The following is a 12,184-nucleotide window of genomic DNA, read 5'->3' on the forward strand; positions in this document are numbered from 1 at the left end:
TGTTCCATGTACTGTATAGTGTTTTCTCTGATATACTTGTCATATATAGGATTCTGGCTTCACAGCTAGCGCACTTTTGACAGGTCAAGACGAGGATGCAAGATTATGTGCACCAGTTACTGGGTGATAGAAGCTACCTCAAAGAGGATAATTTGGTGTCTACACTCTAGTTATACCTGGTGGACTAACCTGCTGTACTATAAGAGAAGGAACCTCATCAATGTATGTAGCTATTACTGTAATTTGATTGGCTGCATATGTGTAATATAAACCCCCCCTAATGTGTAGAGGATCGATTTGTGAGATTATGAGATTATTGCAGAAATACAGTCCACTTATCATTATACAAATTGCTATCGAAGTATATAAATTAACGTAAATATAAATTCATATAAATTAAATAAATATAAATCTCACAGGTCGGTTCCCACATTATTTGGTCATCTTCGAACCGGATGACGGATTATTTGATCCTTGTGAACCCACATTTGGTCATCTTAGTACCGGATGAACCAGTTAACCAGTGGATTCATTAAATATGCTAGTGCAGTGTTATTTAAACAAAGCCAGCAGTCAAGACGGCAGCGTAGCCTCGAGGGAGCTCAGGAGCCTCCCTCAGCCCAGTTCAGCTTCGTCAGCGGTTTCATGCACACCCACAGATATTTGGTGGCGTGTTATTTCGTGAAATGACAGCGCTAATATAGAATCCAGCCAAATTAGTGACTGTGTCTTCGCGAGATTGTTCACGGATTTCGTGGTGTTACATTTCGCGAGAGATTATCTACGAATTTTGTGGACTTTATTTCGCGAGGTCACTAATAATATTTAATACTTCTAGATAATATTAGAAGTTTCATAGAGGCTAATTAAGAGGCTATTATCAATAATTGTGTATATTATTTCTCCAAAATAGAGAATTATTTAATATATATTGCACTAGTGATTACAGTATATTTACTAATTGCCAACCCACAACAGGGTAGGATATGACTAGTTGAACTATTATTGTTCATCCTAGTCCCATTATTACAATAGTCAGTTGTACTATATTGAACAACCTAACACCATTAATGAATGGTCCAGACCCTATTTTGGGTGTAATTTTTATCAACTCGAGTTGAGTTGTATATATAATAAATTACTTATGATCATTACACCTTTGAGTGATTAATTAGTGTCTCTACCATCCTAGGGTGATATAGAAGAGCTAACCTAAAGGTACTTCCAGTGACACTGGTTTATCACTCAAATCATTAGTGTGTATGATTGTATATATATAATGTGTATTAATTTTAAGTGCTAACCTCTAGTAGAGGTAGGATTATTGCCTAGTGAGTTCAGAATTTACCCTAGGCTACCATTAGAGCTTGTTCAGTATTATGAGCAGCCCAAGTACAAGTCCCACAAGGCTTCACCAACGAGCCAGTATGGATAATGCAGGGAGAATGAAAAGAACCCTTGCAGGTCTTAAAGGCCACTTAACAAGACAGATCAAGAAATGTGAAGATTTGTCACAACAATCTCAAGTTGATTATGCTGACCTGGAAAGCTATTATCAAGCAGCTGCAGGTAAATTTGAGCAAATTAAATGTCAAATAGCAACATATGTGGCTGAACTTGCCAACACTAATTTATCAGAAACAGAAATAGACGACATTATGGTTGATCTTGCGAATTATGAAGATCACACTCAGGCCACGTTACAGCCTTATGTCAAATTAATTGCCCAGAACAAGGCAACAGCAACAACAACAACAGTTGCATCTAATACGAGTCAAGCAGAAGCTCGACTCCCTCCAATTAATTTACCCACTTTCTCAGGAAAAGATGAGGAAGATTGGGACGAATTTTGGAACAAATTCGTTGACCTTGTAGACTCAAAACAATCTTTACCAAAGAGTAGTAAATTCTCTTATTTGCAAGGCCAATTATCAGGTGAGGCTAAAACAGTAGTATCCCATCTGAGATTAACTAATGACGGCTATGATCTGGCAGTAAAACTCCTCAAGGATAATTATGCTGATCCAGAAGTAAGAACATCACATTTAGTTCATGAGCTGTTGCATTTACCCCCACCGGAGGCTTCAGCTGATTCACTCCAAGTCTTCAAGCTGGAGGTAGAATCATTGATCAATGCCCTCAGCCTGACAGCAGATACAAACGGGGCTGAGTGGGTCTTGAAAATAATTGTCCTGGAGAAAATACCTAGGGACATATTGAGACAAATGAGTGCTCATTACAATAAAAGCATCTTATCCATGAGTGAAATATCTGAAGGTTTAAAGTCAGTAGTTCATCAATTACGAACACATGACAAATTAAAACCACCAAGTAAACCCTCAGAAACCAATAATAGTAAACCACAGAGTACCAAAGGTACTCCAAATCAATCTAGACAATATAATTCAACACCAAAGTGGAACAGTAGCAGTGTGGGCGTATATGCAGTGGGACCCTCCAAGCCTATAGTTACTGTGTCATCCAAGAACGTGACACCAAAGGGTACTGGAAGCTATGGAACATGTTTGTTCTGCAATGAGAAACATTCAATGTACCACTGCTCTAATTTTCCTGATAGTGACGCCCGTGTTGAGCGACTCAAGGATTTGCAACATTGCACGAGGTGCCTCAGGAAACATAACATCAAGGACTGTGATACCCAATTACACACCTGTAATAGGTGTAACAAAGGTCAGCACCATGCAGCATTGTGCAGAGACACCAAAACAACGTCTCCAAACCCCAAGGTGGAAGATAGCATTCCCACCACAGTACAGTACTGCAAGGTGCAACCAACAAAGAGTGTCCAATCGGCAAAGTCTAAAGGTAATACGACTTTGCCTACTGCCGAAATTACCATCCTGAATAAGAGGGCCAAGGTCCATACCCGTGGGTTGTTTGACCAAGGATCCCAAAGAACATATATCACTAAAAAGCTGGCAGATGAATTACAATTAAGGCCTGTAGCCCAGATGTCATTCAACATCTCAGGGTTTGTAACAGATGCAGGACCTCAAGTCTACCAGGTGGTACAACCATCAGTGCGTTTAGGCAGGTACGTCTGTCGAGTACAAGCCATTGTGGTGGACAAAATACCAGTAGACCTACAAGTTCAAGGTCTGAGAGCAACAGCCAAATTCCTGAGAAATAGAGGAATAAAATTGGCAGATAATATTAAGTCTGATCACCTCACCGACTTCGGTCTCCTTGTAGGGACAGACTATTGTCATCGATTCATCGGTAGCCCTACTAAATATCAGGGTATAACCATGTTAAACTCTGCAGGAGGTAAATTACTCTCAGGCCCAGTATCAAGCCTGAGGAGACCTATGCCTGCAGATAAACAATACCAGTAGAGATCTAAATTTGTCAGCTGATTATATTTCTCCAGTAGCATTATACTAAGGAGATTACAGCTGACTATAGTAACAGAGGTTGATGTTAGTATCATCATTTAAAGCTGAAGATGAGTTCATGAGGCCTCAGTGGCAAATCAGTGAACAGTAGCCTAAAACAGCTACAAGTCACTGCGACCAATGTCACTGAACCCACTGCAGTCTCAGAACCATACTTTACTTTAATGATGAGCTATTCAATCTTCTGAATCAATTAACTAAATTAAACCCTAATAAATCTGATGACTGATTTGATACATTTATTATTTAATCAAGATGTATTCCATGGGCCTCAGTGTTTATATATCAGTGACCAGTTACCTGAAGAAACTTCAAGTTATATCTAATGTCACTGATCTCACTGCAGTCCCTGAATCATACTTGACTGTAGTACTTGATCACATTCAGTCTTCTGGGTTAAATAATATGTAATAAGGCTTGAATATTAGCCTTTCAAGAGTTGACAGGGAAATGAAATCGCATTAGACTTCTAACCCTTGCAACTCTAGTACGGGACATCCGTCCTGTACGAACAGACACACAAATGTGTGATTACTAACTACTAACATCAAATTAATCTAATAATTCGAAGGAGGAGTATCGGTGTTCGTCTGTTCTAATTAGGACTTCGACCCGTGAGCAGCCCCTGGGGAATTATGTCGGAAAATCCGACACCATTTAATAATATACAGACAGATAATAAGTGCTGCTGTATTACCAACAAGTTACCCATAGAAAACGTAACTTGTAGTGGAATTACCGTCTAAAGAAAACGGGATATCATCACCACATACTATTATAATTCACCAGCTATTATGGTGGGAATTATTCTTAAATACATTAGTCTTTGGACTTTACCATCATAAAAACATCTTATATAAATTAACTTAATTATCAATATTAAAGTAGAGTAAATGTGACCCTTCTATCACTTTCTGAAATCTGGACAAAGTAGGCCAGGCGTCAGAAGGAGGAAGGGGCAGCCATTGTTGTTAATGAGACCAGAGGCTCACACGGGAGCAAATTCGGCTCCTGTTAAATTTACTTGGACGTAGTGTTATGGAACCCAAAGTTGTACCATTGTCAACACGCTGTCTACAAATACAAGTTAAGTGTCTATCCGAAACCCGTTTATCATTCATTTATGGCCATTAATGTCAGGATATAGGGTTAGCCGGTTAGAACGCGAAATCGCCTCAAACTAAAGGTAATTAAGCCAGGTCTTTAATGTTCCATGTACTGTATAGTGTTTTCTCTGATATACTTGTCATATATAGGATTCTGGCTTCACAGCTAGCGCACTTTTGACAGGTCAAGACGAGGATGCAAGATTATGTGCACCAGTTACTGGGTGATAGAAGCTACCTCAAAGAGGATAATTTGGTGTCTACACTCTAGTTATACCTGGTGGACTAACCTGCTGTACTATAAGAGAAGGAACCTCATCAATGTATGTAGCTATTACTGTAATTTGATTGGCTGCATATGTGTAATATAAACCCCCCCTAATGTGTAGAGGATCGATTTGTGAGATTATGAGATTATTGCAGAAATACAGTCCACTTATCATTATACAAATTGCTATCGAAGTATATAAATTAACGTAAATATAAATTCATATAAATTAAATAAATATAAATCTCACAGGTCGGTTCCCACAGGGGTTTAGGTTCTGATGACACTTATGTGTTTGAAGTACGTGAGTGAACCATTTGCAGAGGTATGATTCTCAAGACAGTTCACCGTTCACCCTTGTCATAAGCCAACGACTGACCTCTTTACCCAGTATGCAACCCACAACAGCTGGCTAACTCCCAGGTACATATTGGCTACGTTTAGCTGTTATTATTACCCTGACAAGTGTAGAGCACACTCGTGAAACACAAGAATAACGTGTATGAAAGTCTGAAGGTAAGCATTGACTCGTCGCAAATATTATACATAATACAATTTTTATATGAGATTTTGCAAACCGAAAGTATAATAAACTTCACTATTTAATTTCGTGCAAGACAAGGAGCAACAGGGAACCTCTTCCTGAATTTAATTTTGACTGAGGAATGCAAGTCGTCTCCTGGCACGAGGAAAGGCATCAGGAGACCTTTGTTTCTGAACGGTGGACGACGTTTGTCATTGTTTACATCTCTCTCTCTCTCTCTCTCTCTCTCTCTCTCTCTCTCTCTCTCTCTCTCTCTCTCTCTCTCTCTCTCTCTCTCTCTCTCTCTCTCTTTCTCTCTCTCTCTCTCTCTCTCTCTCTCTCTCTCTCTCTCTCTCTCTCTCTCTCTCTCTCTCCCCAAGACGATGATGCTCGAAGCTGGAAATGGAAGGAGACGTGCATAAAGTTAACGCGTCTTTCAAGCCTCCTGGTAGCAATTGCCTATAAAATAACTAACCATAAAATCATGGAATCTTGATTTACGTTGCATATAAAAGGGGGTCGAAGCTGACATGATCTTGGCGCAGAGGGACGTACAGAAGCAGACATGACTTGTAACAGAATGTGGGATCAAATCAGATCAAAGCAGACATGATCTGTATCAGTATGGCAAACCGAAACAGACACAGCTTGAAACAGTCAGCAGACCTAACCTGAAGCAGTCACATATCGAAGCAGACATAACCTGGTGCAGAGTCAGAGATCTCAGCGGACATGGCATGCAACCCGTCCTCAGATTTAGCCCGTCCTTATCAACAAAAGCCAAAAGCTCGTTAATCCAGCCGTCAAACCCCCCCTGTTTATGCAATTCAGATGGACTCAGACTAAGACCATTCCACCCAGCGGTCGACCCCAAAGACGCATTCACCAATTTCAACATGTTGTTCATTACACAGAGAGAGTAATCACACTAACGTGACAGTATCGAAGAGAAAATGAGAAGCTGGAATGAGAAGTCGTTAACGTAGGAACATCCACTGCATATGTGAGTGTTGGTGAACTGTCTTGAGAATCATACCTCTCCTACGGATTTTCTCATGCTGTTCATTCCAAATAGGAATTTTCTCAAACATAAATTAATATTATTATATATTAGCATATTGTGCATATTGAGGCATAAATATGCCTTAATATGCAAAACACCTAACCTAGCCAATGCCTAAATATGCACAGAATACTAATATATACGAATATTAATTTATATTTGAGAGAATTACTCTTTTTGAATGAACAGCATGTTAAAGTTGATGAATGAGTCTATGGGGGTCGACCGCTGGATGGAATGGACTTGGTCTGAGGACGGGTTGCAAGGGAAAGCTCAGGGTCAAGACCTAAGACTTCTTTATAGGTTTATGAAACATAAATAACACTATGTTTAGTATTCCCTCATGCATGCATGCATATATATATTATATATATATATATATATATATATATATATATATATATATATATATATATATATATATATATATATATTTATTTGTTTGCGGAAAACCTCATTGAAATAATATGAAGCTATAACGCATTTTCGACCATCAGGACTTTCTCTGTAGCTTGACCGGACTGAAGAAGACAGGGAAGGAATGGTGGTGAGGTCACCTGACCCACAGGTAGGTCACCTGACCCACAGGTAGGTCACCTGACCCACAGGTGGGTCACCAGACACCTAGGCAGCGTGAGGATGTTCCAGAAACAAGTATAAATCTTATAGAGAAAGAAGGAATAGTTCATCAATAGTTCTCGTTGTCTTAAAAAGTTTAAGATATTCCTTTTCCCTTTCCTATAAAATTTATAGTTGTTTCTGGAACACATAACTTTATTTTTACCATTGTTATGTAATGTTGTAACGACGTTGAGGTTACGTTTTTTTGTGATGAACGCCTGAAAATCTGATGGAAAAACTCTACGGAAACCCAGCCACCATTTTATTTCATAAGCAGCATTAGTTGTTACAATAGGAGCCTGTATTACTTAAGGAGGGGCAAGGGGAGGTCGATATATGACAATTCCTATACAATCACGTTGGAAAGTTGCACAAGGATAAGTGTGGCCTCTAGCCTGTGACAGACAGACAGAAAAAAAATGGCATCCTTTTATTTTGCAGGCGATGAGTCACAATAACGTGGCTGAAGTATGTTGACCAGACCACACAAACGTCGTCGTCCCTTCAACTTCTAGTGTGTGGTCTGGTCAACATCCTCTTATTTTGATATACATATATATATATATATATATATATATATATATATATATATATATATATATATATATATATATATATATATATATATATATATATATATATATATATATATATTTATTGTTGTCCATGTCAGTTAATTTATTCATATCGCTATCTCGCTTGCTCTAGTGCAGGGCATTCAACTTTTAGATTTTATATGTTCAGTTTTAAGTTTTAAGCGTTTCAAGTTTTTAGCGTTAACATTTTTTCAAGGATTATGTTCTCATCACTCGAAATTCTGTGCGTGTACTCACCTAGTTGTGCTTGCGGGGGTTGAGCTCAAGCTCTTTGGTTCCGCCTCTCAACTGTCAATCAACTGATGTACAGGTTCCTGAGCCTACTGGGCTCTATCATATCTACACTTAAACTGTGTATGGAGTCAGCCTCCACCACATCACTTCCTAATGCATTCCATTTGTCAACTACTCTGACATTAAACAAATTCTTTCTAATATCTCTGTGGCTCATTTGGACACTCAATTTCCATCTGTGTCCCCTAGTGCATGTGCCCCATGTGTTAAAGTCTGTCTTGATATACCTTATCAATTCCTTTGAGAATCTTGAATGTGGTGATCATGTCCCCCTACCTCTTCTGTATTCCAGGTACGTGAGGTTTAATTTTCGAAGTCTCTCCTCATAGCTCATGCCCCTCAGTTAGAGTACTAGTCTTGTGGCAAACCTTTGAACCTTTTCCAGTTTAGTCTTATGCTTGACTAGATATGGACGCCATGCTGGAGCTGCATACTCCAGAATTGGTCTGACAGATGTGGTAAACAAAGTTCTGAATAATTCCGTACACAAGTTTCTAAATGCCGTTCTTATTTTGACCAACCTGGCATATGCCGCTGATGTTATCATCTTGATATGGGTTTCAGGGGACAGGTCTGGCATGATATCAACGCCCAGGTCTTTCTCTCTGACTCTTGAAAAATTTCATCTCCCAAATGATACTTTGTATCTGGCCTCCTGCTCTCTACACCTATCTTCATTACATCACATTTGTTTGGGTTAAACTCTAACAACCATTTGTTCGACCATTCCTGCAGCTTGTCCAGGTCTTCTTGAAGCCTCAAGCAGTGTATGTGTGTGTGTGTGTGTGTGTGCGCCAGAGAGAGAGAGATAGAGATAGAGAGAGAGAGAGAGAGAGAGAGAGAGAGAGAGAGAGAGAGAGAGAGAGAGAGAGAGAGAGAGAGAGAGAGAGAGAGAGAGAGAGAAAGAGAGAAAGAGAGATAGAGAGAGAGAAAGAGAGAAAGAGAGAAAGAGAGATAGAGAGAGAGAGAGAGAGAGAGAGAGAGAGAGAGAGAGAGAGAGAGAGAGAGAGAGAGAGAGAGAGAGAGAGAGAGAGAGAGAGAGAGAGAGAGAGAGAGAAAGAGAGAGAGAGAGAGAGAGAGTAACCGACCATAATTTCCATGAGCCAGAGATTAGGTGGACGTGCCATAGTGCGGGTGGCGGGCCGGGCGTGGAGGATAAGACCAGGCAGCGATCACAGCGTCCTCCACCTGCCAGTCTCACGCACGTCTCTCCCAAGTGTCATTATCTTCTCATAATGCTCTCCTCAGCTGCCGATTAACCACACGAACGGGAATTATTATGTCGCATGATGTGTAGGTTCGTGTAGCCTCATATGTGTAGGTTCGTGTAGCCTCATATGTGTATGTTCGTGTAGCCTCATGTGCACGATCGTGTAGTCTCGTATGTGTACGTTTGTGTAGCCTCATATGTGTAGTAGTTGGATGTTAGTGTGTATAGTTAGTTAGTGTGTAGTATACTTAACCTAGTGTGTAAAAGCGTCACTTTTAGGGTGCTTTTCGCCTAACTAGAAGCGTACGAACCTTGGCAACCCACCTAACCTATCGAGGCTGATTATTGTCCCAAGATACGTCAAAATTACCGTGCTTTATTATTTCATTAAACCACCGCGGTTGTCACGTTGACATCGTCAATATTTTGATGTGAGCCAAGGCTATCTTCTTATCTTGAGGTGATTTCGGGGCTTATCGTCCCCGGGGCCCGGTCCTCGACCAGGCCTCTTTTTTTCTGTTACACACCCCCTCAGGAAGCAGCCCGTAGCAGCTGTCTAACTTCCAGGAACCTATTTACTGCTAGGTGAACTAGGGCATCAGGGTGAAACCACTCCCCATTTGTTTCCGCCTCCGCCGGAGATCGAACCCCGGAACCTTAGGACTACGAATCCCGAGCGCTGTCCGCCCAGTCGTCAGGCCTTTATCTATCTATATATATATATATATATATATATATATATATATATATATATATATATATATATATATATATATATATATATATATATATATATATATATATATATATATATATATATATATATATATATGTCGTACCTAGTAGCCAGAACTCACTTCTCAGGCTACTATGCATGGCCCAATTTGCCTAATAAGCCAAGTTTTCATGAATTAATTGTTTTTCGACTACCTAACCTACCTAACCTAACCTAACTTTTTCGGCTACCTAACCTAACCTAACCTATAAAGATAGGTTAGGTTAGGTTAGGTAGGGTTGGTTAGGTTTGGTCATATATCTACGTTAATTTTAACTCCAATAAAAAAAAATTGTCCTCATTCATAATAAAATGGGTAGCTTTATCATTTCATAAGAAAAAAATTAGAGAAAATATATTAATTCAGGAAAACTTGGCTTATTAGGCAAATCGGACCGTGCATAGTAGGACAAAAAGTGCGTTCTGGCTACTAGGTACGACATATATATATATATATATATATATATATATATATATATATATATATATATATATATATATGATAAAGCTACCCATATATATATATATATATATATATATATATATATATATATATATATATATATATATATATATATATATATATATATATATATATATATATATATATATATATATATATTTCTATTATTGCTATCATGCTATATGCTTTCTGTAACAGTTACCGGAAACTAACTGCCCGAGTGCAAATATTTTTGCCCAATCCCAAAAAAAAAGATTAGTAAAGTGCTCTGCCTCATTTTTACTTTCATGGAAGCAAGGCTGGGGATAAAAATATCTACATCATGTTGAAAATGTTTACATTGACAAAGAACAATTGCGTTGCCGAACAAACGTGTTTTTTGCATAAAGTGTCAAAGCGCCCGAGTCGTTCCTAGCGAATACGATACATTTTTAGCCAGATGACGGTCAATACCCGAGGCCCAGTTTGTTTTTACGTTCAAAAGACTTCCTGGGAAACATATCCATTTAGTGGAAAGGTCTAAAAATTATTTGAATTTTTTTGTTTAATTCCAGTTACATGTATCTCTCGCCTGCTGGAATCACATGTCTGCATGATGATAAAGCAAATTAATTTAAAAGTGTATACCCATGAAAATGTAAATGTTGACATCCTAATATAAGTGGGCTGACTGACTTCTGTATGTTAGTAATGTAACATTTCTAATGTATCACTAATTATCTAACATTAAATAATTAATAACCCAATTATTATATAAAATTCGGAGTGTATACAAGTACCGCGGTCAGGTTACATCCGTTCGACATATATGTTATGTATGTGGCGGTTAGAGGGCAGCCATCAGCATGGGTTGAGTGTCAGGGGTGAGGTGTTGTAGTGCGTTGATGCAGACATTCTACAACAAAGGGCCAAGCACCTACTCTGTGGTACGCTGGCATCAGTTGAGTGGCTTTCAGATTCTGCTCCATTGAGACTACTTTTAGTCGGTTCTCCTTTGTCACGTATTCGTTGTGGAAGAGATAGATGCCTTCCGCTGGAAGCTTCGACAAAAATCCATGGTGTCCTGCTTGGTCAGAAGCACCATCAGTGCCCTGTGCAATAATAGTTAATATTTGACTTAAGCTGTGGATATCACATTTGTGGAAGATAACAGAACGACCGTTATTGACGCTGTCGACCTCACAGTGACAGGTGACGAAAAATGCTGTCATTTGTTGTGATATTATTGCATCAAGAGCTTTGTCATTGCTCTCTCTCTCTCTCTCTCTCTCTCTCTCTCTCTCTCTCTCTCTCTCTCTCTCTCTCTCTCTCTCTCTCTCTCTCTGTCTCTCTCTCTCTCTCTCTCTCTCTCTCTCTCTCTCTCTCTCTCTCTCTCTCTCTCTCTCTCTCTCTCTCTCTCTCTCTCTCTCTCTCTCTGTCTCCCTCCCTCTCTCTGTCTCTCTCTCTCTCTCTCTCTCTCTCTGCGTACATATGGTGGCCCAGGTTACTGAAGGCTGTCCGTGAAGGGCGCCAGCTTCGTGTGTTTCCGAGGCGTAGCTCTAGTGAGAGACATGTTCCTGTGTCTACTCCAACTTATTCTCAGTAGTTTTGGTTTCACTTTCATTACATATTGCTTCTTGGGGTTCCTCCCACATTTCCCCTTCATCATAACTTTGCATTTATGTGAACTGAAGTTTAATAATAACTTGGTCGGCCAAGAATGCGGCTTATACAATGGCTCCTGGGACATTGTGCAGTGTTCAATTGTTCGGATTTCCCTATTCAACTTACCGGCAACATCAGTGACACAGAAAATACTTATATATATTAATTTATGTACACAAGGAATGGCATGAGGTCCAGAGATGAG

This window comes from Procambarus clarkii, chromosome 1, assembly GCF_040958095.1.
Source record: "Procambarus clarkii isolate CNS0578487 chromosome 1, FALCON_Pclarkii_2.0, whole genome shotgun sequence".
NCBI lineage: Eukaryota > Metazoa > Arthropoda > Malacostraca > Decapoda > Cambaridae > Procambarus > Procambarus clarkii.